Source organism: Chiloscyllium punctatum, chromosome 3 (genome assembly GCF_047496795.1).
Source record: "Chiloscyllium punctatum isolate Juve2018m chromosome 3, sChiPun1.3, whole genome shotgun sequence".
Taxonomy (NCBI): domain Eukaryota; kingdom Metazoa; phylum Chordata; class Chondrichthyes; order Orectolobiformes; family Hemiscylliidae; genus Chiloscyllium; species Chiloscyllium punctatum.
The window spans coordinates 115,261,364-115,274,480 of NC_092741.1; the positions used below are offsets into that span (position 1 = coordinate 115,261,364).

Below are 13,117 nucleotides of genomic sequence, written 5' to 3' on the forward strand. Positions count from 1 at the left end.
GAGTTTGCATGATAGCAAGCTAACTGTACACAAGCAGTCTAAGCTTTAGTTATAGCTGTCAAGTGAATGTTGTTTGTGCTGCAATGAAATCATGACTTGATCATTAGATGTTGAATGGTGTTTGGGTCTGCAAATCTGCAAATGAATCTGGCCACCACTTTCAAATTGGAAAGTTTGGGTGCTAAGTTGGGGTTGGGCTCCTCCATATTCTGACATTGGCTGCAGGGTTTTTGACAGGTTTCACAAAGCACTGTGCACTTCATTGTTCATAAATAGTATCCTGCAGGTTAACCCATGGAAGTACTCAGCTGAGTTGTTGGCAGCTCAGCTCATAGAAAAATAGCATAATCGAATGACCATCTGGCCCATTATGTGTGTGCAAGCTCTGTGAAAGAGCAACTGACCCAGTCCCACTGCCTGGACATATTGATTCTACTGTGCAAATATATTTTTGTTCGTATAATTATACAATTACTTTCAAAAGCATTGATTGAATCTGCCTCTACCACATTTTCAGGCAGTGCATTCCATATCTTAATCATTGTCATAGATTTTTCCTCAAGTACCTTCTTTTGTTAGTCATCTTCAATTGGTGACTTCTTGTTCTTGATCCTTCCTCCAATAAAAATAGTGTTTCCTATATACTCTGTCCAGACCCCTCATGCTTTTGAAAACCTCTATTAAATCTTTTAATCTTCTCCAAGAAGAATCGCGCTGGCTTTTCCATAGTATTAATGGAACTGATGTTCCTTATCCCTGGAATCGTTCTCATGAATCTTGCCTAAATCATTTCTAATTCCTTTGCATTCTTGCAACAATATTTTGCCTAAAACAAGAGATAATATCTAGTTGAGGTTAGAGCAATGTTTAGTAAAGATTTGTCATTTTCATTCTTGATACCCTTATTGTAAAACCCTCTCTTATGTCTTATTAACTACTTTCTCAACCTGTTTTGACATTTTGAAATGAATCATGAAATATGCTGTACCTGAGAATTTAAATTGATGTTGTGAAGGATGATGCCTCAATAATGATCCAATCCTTCATTGTTACAACGGTGAGTGCATGTACACCGTTGTTTAAAGTAACACAATGAAAGAAAACTGTCCAATACTAGCTACTGGCACTATTGACCCTTAACCTTTGCATCCAGCTAACCAGCAACACAGTGGGTGCTGAAATCATTGAAATGAGTAGGTAGCACAAGGTTAACTTGTTGCTGTTCATAGATTTTAGTTACATTAGTTTTCAGAAGTGATCAAATTTTACCTGTTCATGTTGTATGTGATTTTTTACAAACCTACAGTCTAGTTCCTCTAGAGGTCACTGTTACATTATAGGTTGAGAAAGAAATAAAACAAACAGTTAAACTACTTTTCTTTGAAAATTATTCAACAGATTCATTGTTTGCACATTTTAATTTTGCATTTACTTTTCTAAAGCTGCTTTGGTAAGTAGCAGGTATTACTGTTAATGATCTTATGGCAGAGTTGTTATTATGGGAGAGGTTTTTTTTGGATGTCTAATACAGTAACATATCAATATGTTATTTTTTACAATTATTTAAGTAACATCAGAACATAGAGGGTAGGGAACAATGAAAGTTAATTCCAAAATTATCTTGGAAAAAACAGCATAACTTTTGAAATGTTTAGTTTTTACCTTTTTAGCTGTTGTTACCATATGGATTGTCAACTTGATATTCTGAAAAGTAATCAGCTTGTTGGATTCACAGAAGGCATGGATAAGCTTTTAAATAAAACAAATTTAGGGTCTTTCTCATTGAGACACGCCTCCCTTATGGCTGTATGCAATTCTGCTGGTACATGGCAATTGGCCAGCTCAAAAGAAATGTTGTGAAAGTGAATTGAAATTTTTTGCAGTTCAGGGGACAGAAAAGCTCAGGCAACATCTCACCACACCCCCAGCTTAGAGGTTGCAGCTGATACAAAAGCTCCTGTCAGCCCCTTCAGATGGTAAGCTATTGACATCAAGGAGTGCATGAAATTCTGAGCAATTTTTTTTATTAACTGTTATGTAAGTAGTTTTGAGTAACTACAAAAAATTGTGAAGTTATAGAAAATAGAGAAAAATGGCAAAGCATGTTCCTGGACTTGAGCATTTAGCAATGGATTGACATGGCTTCCAATTAGTTTATTTGTACAAAATTAAGGGAGACAAAATACACACACAAAAGTCTCTCTAATGTCATTGTAAAAACAATTCGATGGAATTACTAATACTTTCCCTATAGCTGAGATTAGAATATTGTTTATTTTTGCAGTACGTGTAAACTGTGCCTTGTTCTCAACAATGTTAATACAGATTATTTATAATGGTAGTAATGATTAAGCAACAAATGTTATAAATTATGGTAGGGATTCTTCTTCCAAATAAACTCTTAACATCTGTGAAAATTTTGTTTTGTGGTCATACTGCAATCTGTAGATGAGGTTGATCCTCCCTGAAAGATTGCGGTGCATGTTAATCAAACAGTTTCTCATAACTGTTTTAAAAATCGCACATCATTAATGGACAACCTTATTCTGAACAAGGCAGCTACTTTAAGGTTAACATTCATTACATGATTCTGTAATAACTTAAAATTAGCTTCTTGACGTGAATTTCTAGATACTGTAAATGATTGGCAGCGTTTGGGAGTTTTGAACAAACATAAGTAATTGTTTGTTGCATCAATAATATTTGCATTCTGAATAAATATTTAATTACTAACTAACCAGCAGAGATCACTATGCCCGGTTGATCTTTAAAGGACTTGTTACATATGCTATTGTCAAATTTAGTTCTTTCTTACTAGCCAAGAACGAAATTAACATTTTCTCAATCTGAAATTAATAACAAGGCACAGATCCCAAAAGGACACAATGTTTATATATAGAGATACAGCTGTCTGCTTGAATATAGCTAATATTTGCTGTAGTAGATTTCTAAGTGCAATGAATATTTCTCACAAATTCAATGATTTTTTACTTTGAAACCTGTTTTTGTCTGGTTGGTTTTACACACAGCTGTTTTCTGTTCATATGACTGTAAACTGATCCTGTGCAGTTGCGGGTGCTACTGCATAATAAATTAACTCTGTACGTAATAACTCATTCTCAATGAGATCTGCAATTCTCGCTTGACTTTCCGACATCTATATCTAATCCCCAATAGGGGCATATTATTGGCATGGCAATGAGTATCTGTCAGTCTAAGGGAAAGAGAGAAGAATGGTGTTCAGAGGAGTGGTGTTTTCAGAAATGTTTAACCATATTTTCCTGTTATTATAGATATCTTGGGAGTGATTTTTTTTCCTGTAATTGGTATAAGTCATGCCTAAAAGAGAAAGCACTTTTACATATCAAAATGATAATGGACTAAGAATCCTCAAATTTCTGGGGTTACTATATTCCTTATTATTTTCATATCTTGGTTACCTATGCAGGCACAGATGTGCAGATGCTGGCATTTCTCATTCACTTTGATCTCCCCGATGTTTAGTGGCCCTCCACCTTTCTTCCTAACACTTCAAATAAGGGACTTTCATTGGATATCACTGTCATGTTTCTAGATTTATTACAGTTTTCCTATAAAATATTTTTTTTAAAGTTACATTACATGTTGTCTCCATATTAAAAAATATATTTATGTAAATTTAAAAACAACAAAACCTTGTTGACACAAAATGTAGTTAAACTAATGGCCTATTAGGCATTCAAGTTGTTTCCTCAAAGGCAAAAAGCGAAAAATATTTTTCTAGCCTGAAACAGAAATTGATAGACATTACAGACACTGACAAAATTTAGTAGAGACTGCTGGACCAAAGAATGAGCCAGGAAGGTGGGATTCCATCGAATTGCACAGGAGGTGCTGTGTCGGAGGAAGCCCATGATGGAAACTCTGCTGCATTATTCCAGTAGTGAGGAGGCAGCAATGTGACAATGCTGATAGAAGTGGCAGGAAGACAATTGAGTTTATTAAAAAAGCGCTTATTTGCATCTCATTTATTGCAACTGAATGGATTTTAGTGCAAATAAAATGTGTAATGTATGGGGATCATGGGCCATCAGATCCTGAACATTCAAAAAGTTCGTGACTCCCCCTAGTGATTGGGGTAACAACAAATCTCCTTTCAATCTGAGGTGGTGGCAAATTGCCTCCTGTTGATTTGAGGTGGTAGCAGCAGCAGTAGCAAGAAAGTGGCTTGTCTTGGTGATTGGTTTGAGACTTTAAGGTTCTCCAAGACTCTAGAACTAGGACTTTAAGATTTAGACATTTTTCTTTCTTTAAAATCTGGACATTTTTCCTCCCTTTTGGCTCTTTTTCTTTTATTTCTGCTTTTATAAAAATTATAGGTTTTTTAAAAGTTATGGTTTATAATCAAGATGGTGCCAGTGAATGGCAAATTTGTACATTTTTCACAGTACTCATGTATTCCTATATTTGAGTACATGTGGCAATAAAATCTAATTCTAAATTCTAATTCTAAACTTGTGCAGTCAATGTCGGGTCTTAGACTCTGAGACAAAGTCCACTCATTATGGAGCTGCTTTCCATTGGAACAGAAACTGCTGTGTAAAGGGATGAGGAGATCATCACAAGCACCAAGTTGAGGGGTAGCTCAGAGGAGATGAAAGACAGTTTTTGAAGCGGTGAGGGGAAGCCAATAGGGGTTGCAGCCTCCTTAAATAAGGCAAGCAGAGGCATAGTGCCTGAGGCAGCTAGTGTACTGGTGAGGTTTGGGATCCACTCAAAGACATTCTGTAGAAGTGCAGAAACAGATATGGTTCTGAACTTTTCTGGGCCCTGAGTGATAGCTAAGTGTAAGTACAAAAGCAGTGTAAACAGTGTCATGGACCAGGCTAGTGGTATGGGAGAGGATTTAAACTGTAGGGAGGGTGGGATGGAGGTGGGAACCCAGGGAGATAGTTAAGAAAGAGATCAATCTGACACGGGTACAGTTGAAAAAAGTGAGTCAAACACTCAGGGCAGGCAGAGACAAAACAGCAAACAAGTTAGGACTGATAAATTAAACTGCATTTATTTCAATGCAAGAAGCCTAACAGAGAAAGCAGATGAACTTAGGGCATGAATAGGAACATGGGACTGGGATATCATAGCAATTACAGAAACATGGCTCAGGGATGGACAGGACTGGCAGCTTAATATTCCAGGATACAAATACTACAGGAAGGCTAGAAAGGGAGGCAAGAGAGGAGGGGGAGTGCATTTTTGATGAAGGATAGCGTTACAGCTGTACTAAGGGAGGATGTTCCCGGAAATACATCCAGGGAAGTTATTTGGTTGGAACTGAGAAATAAGAAAGGGATGATCACCTTATTGGGATTGTATTATAGACCCCCTAATAGTCAGCAGGAAATTGAGAAACAAATTTATAAGGAGATTTCAATTATCTGGAAGAATGCTATAGTGTTAAGGTTTTAAATGAAGAGGAATTTGTTAAGTGTGTACAAGAAAATTTCATGATACAGTATGTGGATGTACCTATGAGAGAGGAAAAGCTTGACTTACTTTTGGGAAATAAGGTAGGGATGGTGACTGAGGTGTCAATGGGGGAGCACTTTGGGGCCAGCAACCATAATTTTATTAGTTTTAAAATAGTGATGGAAAAGGATACATCTGACCTAAAAGTTGAAGTTCTAAATTGGATGAAGGCTAATTTTGACGGTATTAGGCAAGAACTTTCAAAAGCTGATTGGGGACAGATGTTCACAGATAAAGGGACAGCTGGAAAATGGGAAACGTTCAGAAATGAGACAGTATATTCTTGTTAGGGTGAAAGAAAGGCTGGTAGATGTAGGGAGTACTGGATGACTAGAGAAATTGAGGGTTTAGTTAAGAAAAAGAGGAAGCATATGTCAGGTAGAGACAGGATAGATCGAGTGAACCTTTAGAAGAGTATAAAGCCAGTAGGAGTATACTAAAGAAGGAAATCCGGAGGGCAAAAAGGGTACATGAGATAGCTTTGGTAAATAGAATTAAGGAAAATCCAAAGGATTTTTGCAAATATATTAAGGACAAAAGGATAACTAGGGAGGGACAAGGGCCCCTCAAAGATCAGCAAGGCAGCCTTTGTGTGGAGCCACAGGAGATGGGGGAGATACTAAATGAGTATTTTGCATCAGTGTTTACTATGGAGAAGGACATGGAAGATATACAATGTAAGGAAATAAATAGTGACAGCTTGAAAAATGTCCACATTCCAGAGGAGTAAGTGCTTGATGTCATGAAATGCATAAATGTGGATAAATCCCCAGGACCTGATCAGATGTACCCTAGAACTCTGTGGGAAGCTAGGGAAGTGATTACTTTGCTCCTTGCTGAGATATTTGTATAATTGATTGTCACAGGGAAGGTGCTGGAAGACTGGAGGTTGGATAACGTGGTGCCACTATTTAAGAAAAGTAGTAAGGATAGCGAGAGAACTAGAGACCGGTGAGGTTGACGTCGATGGTGGGCAAGTTGTTGGAAGGAATCCTGAGGGACAGGATGTACATGTATTTGGAAAGGCAAGGACTGATTAGGGATAGTCAACATGGCTCTGTGCACGGGAAATCATGTCTCACGAACTTGACTGAGTTAGGATTGATGAGTGCAGAGCAATGGACGTGATCTATACGGACTTCAGTAAAGCGTTTGACAAGGTTCCCCATGGGAGATTGATTAGCAAAGTTAGATCTAACGGAATACAGGGCAAACTAGCCATTTGGATACAGAACTGGCTTGAAGGTTGAAGACAGACGGTGATGGTGGAGGGTTGTTTCTCAGACTGGAGACCTATGACCAATGGAGTGCCACAAGGATTGGTGCTGGGTCCACTACTTTTTGTTATTAATATACATGATTTGGATGTGAACGTAGAAGCTATAGTTAGTAAGTTTGCAGATGACACCAAAATTGGAGGTGTAGTGGACAGCAAAGAAGGTTACATCAGCTTACAATGGAATCTTGATCAGATCGGCCAGTGGGCTGAGGTGTGGCAGATAGAGTTTAATTTAAATACATAGAAGGTGTTGCATTTTGGGAAAGCAAATCTTAGCAGGACATATACACTTATTGATAAGGTCCTCAAGGGTGTGTTGCTGAACAAAGAGGCCTTGGAGTGCAGATTCATAGTTCCTTGAAAGTAGAGTCGCAGGTAGATAGGATAGTGAAGAAGGTATTTGGTATGCTTTCCTTTATTGGTCAGAGTATTGAGTGTAGGAATTGAGAGGTCATGATGTGGCTGTACAGGACGTTCGTTTGGTCACTTTTGGAATATTACATGCAATTCTGGTCTCCTTCCTATCGGAAGGATGTTGTGAAACTTGAAAGAGTTCAGAAAAGATTTACAAGGATATTGCCAGGATTGGAGAATTTGAGCTGTAGAGGTTGAATAGGATAGAGCTGTTTTCCCTGGAGTGTCGCAGGCTGAGGGGTGACCTTATAGAGGTTTATAAAATTATGAGGGTCATGGATAGCGTAAATAGCCAAGGTATATTCCCTGGGGTAGGGTAGTCCAGAACTAGAGGGCATAGGTTTAGGGTGAGAGGGGAAAAATATAAAAGAGACCTAGGGGGCAACTTTTTCACACAGAGGGTGGTTCTTGTATGGAATGAGCTGCCAGAGGAAGTCGTGTAGGCTGGTACAATTGCAACATTTAAAAGGCATTTGGATGGGTATATGAATAGGAAGGGGCTGGAGGGATATGGGCTGGGTGCTGGCAAGTGGAACTAGATTAGGTAGGGATATCTGGTCAGCATGGATAAGTTGGACCGAAGGGTCTGTTTCCATGCTGTACATCTCAATGACTCTATAACTGGCCACTCCTATTACATTATACAAGTGTTTTTGTTGAAACTTTGAAAGCCGTTTGCCTGAGGCAGTATTTGTTAACTGTTATCAACTTGGCCCTAAAACCCATCCAAGCCAGACCTCTTGGCAACTCTGCGTTTACAATCCTTCTGGGAAAAAAACCCAAGGACAACAGCACCTTCTTAAAGGAGTAGCATTGTCACAACAGATTTCATGAGGTACCAGTGTTAGTTCAGCAGTGTCAACATGTTAAACCTGTTCCTGAAAGGTCATAAAAGGATTAAAAGTGAAATGCAGCAGGAGCAAAACTGAAAACAGAATGTGCCCATACCCCAGGGTTTTTTGGAATCTTAAACTGCTTCCATATATTACACTCATGAACAATATTTAATAGAGACTGCTTGAATAGAGAGTGTACCAGGAGAATGGGGTTCCATAGAATTGCACAGGAAGCTGTCAAGACAGGCCATCATCAATCTCTGGATAATACTACAGGGCAATGTGCAAACCATAGGATAGGGTGGGTACCCAAAATCAGTGGGGTGAAAATGACTATTGCATTGAACTTCTACATTTTCAGAAACCTTCTAGGGATCCACTGGGGAATGAGCGTGATATCCCAAGAAACCATTCAGCTTCAGCCATTTATAAAGTCACCAATACCTGTTTGATAGGACAGACTAATGGGACTAAAGATAGATAAGTTGCCAGGCACTGATGGCTTGAATTCAAGTGTTTTAAAGAAAGTGACAGAGATAATGGAGGCATTGTTGAAATATCCCTGAACTTACTTGATTTTGGGACAGTTATGATAGCTTGAAAACCTCTAATGTGACTTCCTCCATTTCCCCCCAATCATTACAGACCTCACATCTGCTGTTTAGAAAATGCTAGAATATATTATTAAAGAAGAAAATTTATAGGGCAGTTAGAAAAGTATAATACAATTAAGCCAAACCAACATAGAGTCATAGAGATGTACAGCATGGAAATAGACCCTTCAGTCCAACCTGTCCATGCCGACCAGATATCCCAACCCAATCTAGTTGCACCTGCCAGCACCTGGCCCATATCCCTCCAAGCCCTTCCTATTCATATACCCATCCAAATGCCTCTTAAATTTTGCAATTGTACCAGCCTCCACCACATCCTCTGGCAGCTCATTCCATACACATACCACCCTCTGCATGAAAAAGTTGCCCCTTAGGTCTCTTTTATATCTTCCCACTCTCTTCCTAAAGCTATGCCCTCTAGTTCTGGACTCCCCGACCCCAGGAAAGACTTTGTCTACTTATCCTATCCATGCCCCTCATAATTTTGTAAACCTCTATAAGGTCACCCTTCAACCTCCGACGCTCCAGGGAAAACAGCCCCAGGCTGCTCAGCCTCTCCCTATAGCTCACATCCTCCAACCCTGGCAACATCCTTGTAAATCTTTTCTGAACTCTTTCAAGTTTCACAACATCTTTCCAATAGGAAGGAGACCAGAATTGCAGTTTTGTGAAAGGGAAATCATGTTTGACAGATTTGCTATAGTTCTTTGAGGATATAGCAAGCAGAATTGATAAAGGAGAACAATGTGTACTTTTATTTGCAGAAGATATTCGAGTTTTGACCCAAAGTCACTGAAGGAACACCAAAACATTTCCAAGTTATGATGGTGAGTGGCTTGGAGGTAAACTTGCAGGTGGTATTGTTCCCATATAACTGCTGCCTTTGACCTATATTGTGGTTGTGGGTTTGGAAGGTACTGTCAAAACATCTTTGCTGAATTTCTGCATTGCATCCTGTGCAGTGACTAAACGTTTGTGTTTTGGTTAACACCAGAAGATATAAGATCAGGATTAATGGGTCTTTATTTGGCTGAAAAGATGTAACTAAAGGAGTGCTATAAAGATAATTCCTGGAGTTTCAATTATTTATTATTGACATTCATGACTTGGAGGTGTGGGCAGAGTGTAATGCATCCAGATTTGCTGGCAATTAAAAAAACGTTAACAACAGAAAACATACACACAGATTAAAAGTTAGGCAAGAAAGATAAATATTGAAAAATACGTATGCAGATTAGTGTTTCAATCGTTCACAAGTTGCAGATAGTTGAATGTTATGACTTTTACAATGGAGGTAACAAGTAGGTTACCAGAGTTGACATTACCTGTTAAACTGACAATTTTTGCAATAGTTGATTTTGTACACGCACTGGAGTTCCCTTGTCCTTCTTTTAGCTGGTTTGCAGCACTTGGAGTGCTGAATATCTGCAGCATAGGGATATTTGGGGATAGTTTTTCGACAGTGACGATCCCATGTGAGTACAAACTCCCTTGTTAACAGTCAATCCAAATTCTAATCAAGATGCCAAAAACATGAAATGAAACCAGAATATCAAGTATTCACAATGTCTCAATTTAAAATAGAATCTAAGTAACCTCAGTATTTATATTGCAAGTCCAGTTCAGTTTCAGTAGTAACTCCCAAGCTGTTGACGATGGTCAATTTAGAAATAATAGTGCTATTGAATATCCTGGGGAAATGGTTAAATATTCTCATGTTGGAGATGATAATTTCATGACAGTTACTTGGCATTTGTCAGTCAAGCTTAGATGCTGTCCATGTCTTGTTGTATTTGAACTTGGATTGCTACAGGATGAGGTGTCCTGAATGGTGCTGAACATTGTACCTTCATCAACAGATCTCTCCAGTTCTACTCTTATGATGGAAGGAAAGTCATTGATGAAGCAGTTGAAGATGGCTAGGCCACAACACTACCCTGAGAAACTCTTGCAAAGATATCCTGGTGCTGACTTGACTGAACAACTAGAACTAATCTCCTTTGTGCTTGGCATGATTCCAACTAGTAGAGAGTTAACACTTGATTCCCATTGACTTTGATTTTACTTGGACTTTTTGATGCCACATTTGGTCAAATGTGGTTTTGATGTCTGGAGCAGATACTCTCACCTCACCATTGGAATTCAGCTCTTTTGTCCGTGTTTCAACCAAGGATGTAGTGACTTCATGACCTTGATGGGACCCAGACAGAACAATAATGAGTTGGTTATTGCTAAACAAATGATCCCTGGTAGTGCTGTTGACGATGACCACTTCATCATTTTACTGATGATGGAGTTAGACTGATTGGTAGTTGGCTGGGTTGGTACTTTGGGCACAAGACATATCTGGGTAGTTTTATGGCTAGGTACTAGTGTTAAAGCTGTACTAGAACAGCTTGGCTCGGAGCACTGTCAAGGCTCATAGCCTTCCTTTTGTCCAGTGCCTTCACCAATCGCTTGGTATCATGTGGAGTGAACCAAATTGGTGGAAGACTAGCATTGGTGATGTTTGGATCCTCTAGAAGAGGCCAAGATGGATCATCCACTTGGCAATTATGGCTATAGATTATTGCAAATTCTTTAGCACCGTGATATGCACTGGTGTACTGAACTCCCCTCTAATTGAAGAGGGTATATTTAGGACGCTTCCTTCTCTGTTAAGTTGTTTAGTTGTCGAGGATCATTCCTCGAGACGTGGCAGGATTTGCATAGCTTAGATCTGCCAAGGATCACTGGATTTAAAATACTAACTCTTTTTTTTCCCGTACAGATGCTGCCTGACCTGCTCAGTTTCTCAAGCACTTTCAATTTTTGTTTCGAAGTTCCAATATCCAAATTCTTTATGTTTGTTTCAGATTTGAATTGATCGTGTGAAATCACTTAGCTCTGTCTATCACTTGCTACTTATGCTGTTTAATTTGCAAGCAGACCTATGTTGTAGCTTCATCAGATTGAAACCTCATTTTTGAAGTGTGCCTGTTGCTTTTTCTGGCATGCCCTCCTTTACTCTTCATTGAACTAAGCTGACAGCCTAGCCATTTGGTAATGGTAGAATAGGGTTATGACAGGCTCTGGGGTTTGCAGATTTTGTTGGAGTATAGTTGTGCTGTTGTTTAATAACTGCAGCATCTCAGATATGCTCAATCTTGAGATGCCAGCTCCGTTCAAAAATTATTCCATTTAGCATAGAGGATATTACCAATGTGAACAGGACTTTGTCTCCACAGGACTGTGTGATTGTCACTCATGGCAATACTGTAATGGACAGATGCATCAGTAACAGGTAAATTGTTTTACCCTCTTGTTGGTTTCTTTACCATCTGCCACCAACCTATTCTAGCACCTATGTCCTTTAGTACTGGCCTGCTAGGTTGGATGGACATTGAAGATCCCTATCCAGAGTACATTCTGTTCCCTTGTATGCCTAAGTGCTTCCTCCAGGCGGTGTTAAACATAGAGGAGTAGTGATTGATCAGCTGGGCTATGGTTGAGATGTGGGTTTGTGGTTTATTAGTATGTAGTAACCAGAAAAATATTTCCTTGCCCAATTTTGACCTGACATCACACAACTTCATTAGGTCCTGAGTTAATATTTTGACTGTTTTTGACATGACTATTGTTGGATTCTCTTGTCTACTGGTATTCATGTGATAAGGATTTTTGAATTCCATTTCTAATCAGTTGTATATTTCAGTTCTTCTGGTTCCAGCATCTCTTCTGTAGTTAACTTCTTACTTTCATACTTAGGTATAATGTTGTCATGTCTCGACTTAGGCCTTTATTTTTAGGAATAAACTATCAGTTGTAACATTCTTATTTCATGTATGCTGGATGCAGGAGGTCCTCAATTTATGAATGCCTGACTTACAAATGCTTGTACATATGAATGCAATCCCATGCAGGGGTGTACTTTTAAAGACCCAATATGTGAATGTTTCCTGAACTTACAATGGGCTGCTTTACATTGTCCTGCATTGTGTTCTGACTTGCGAATGGAAGCTCCAGAATGGAACCCATTTGCAACCCAAGGACTCCCTGTAGTAGTCTATTCACATAATTAATAGCATATGTGTACCCTGTCTAGTTAATTATACTTATTTCTCAGTCAAACTTATAACCAGATATCGCTACATGTCTGGCTGATGGTTCATGATGAGCTTTGCAAACTAACAGTCTTGGACAGACTCATTCCCAATCTACCCCTCAACCTCCCAGTGCAGTGCAGCGTGGCTTGACAGCTATGATGGCTCTCGCAAGGGGGACTGATAGTTCTCCTCCGAGGACTAATGGCTCTTGTTGGATTTATGGAAAGAAAATAGTGTTTAACAGACCTAATGAAGTTGTTTGAGGACATCACTAGTAGAATTGATGAGGAAGAACCTGTAGATGTGGTATATTAGAATTTTCAGACTTTTTTGATGAAATCCCATGAGAGGTTATTGTGCAAAATCAAAACGTAAAGGATT

General features: G+C 38.9%; 1 protein-coding gene across 1 annotated transcript in view; it reads left to right on the forward strand.

The window, feature by feature from the left end:
* Window positions 1–1,862: 1,862 nt before the first annotated feature.
* Window positions 1,863–13,117, forward strand: part of col21a1 (collagen, type XXI, alpha 1) — a 448,863-nt gene continuing 437,608 nt past the window's right edge. The window contains exon 1 of the mRNA XM_072549080.1: window positions 1,863–1,976. The gene's annotated coding sequence lies outside the window, so the exon portion shown is untranslated. The remainder of the gene's footprint in view (window positions 1,977–13,117) is intronic.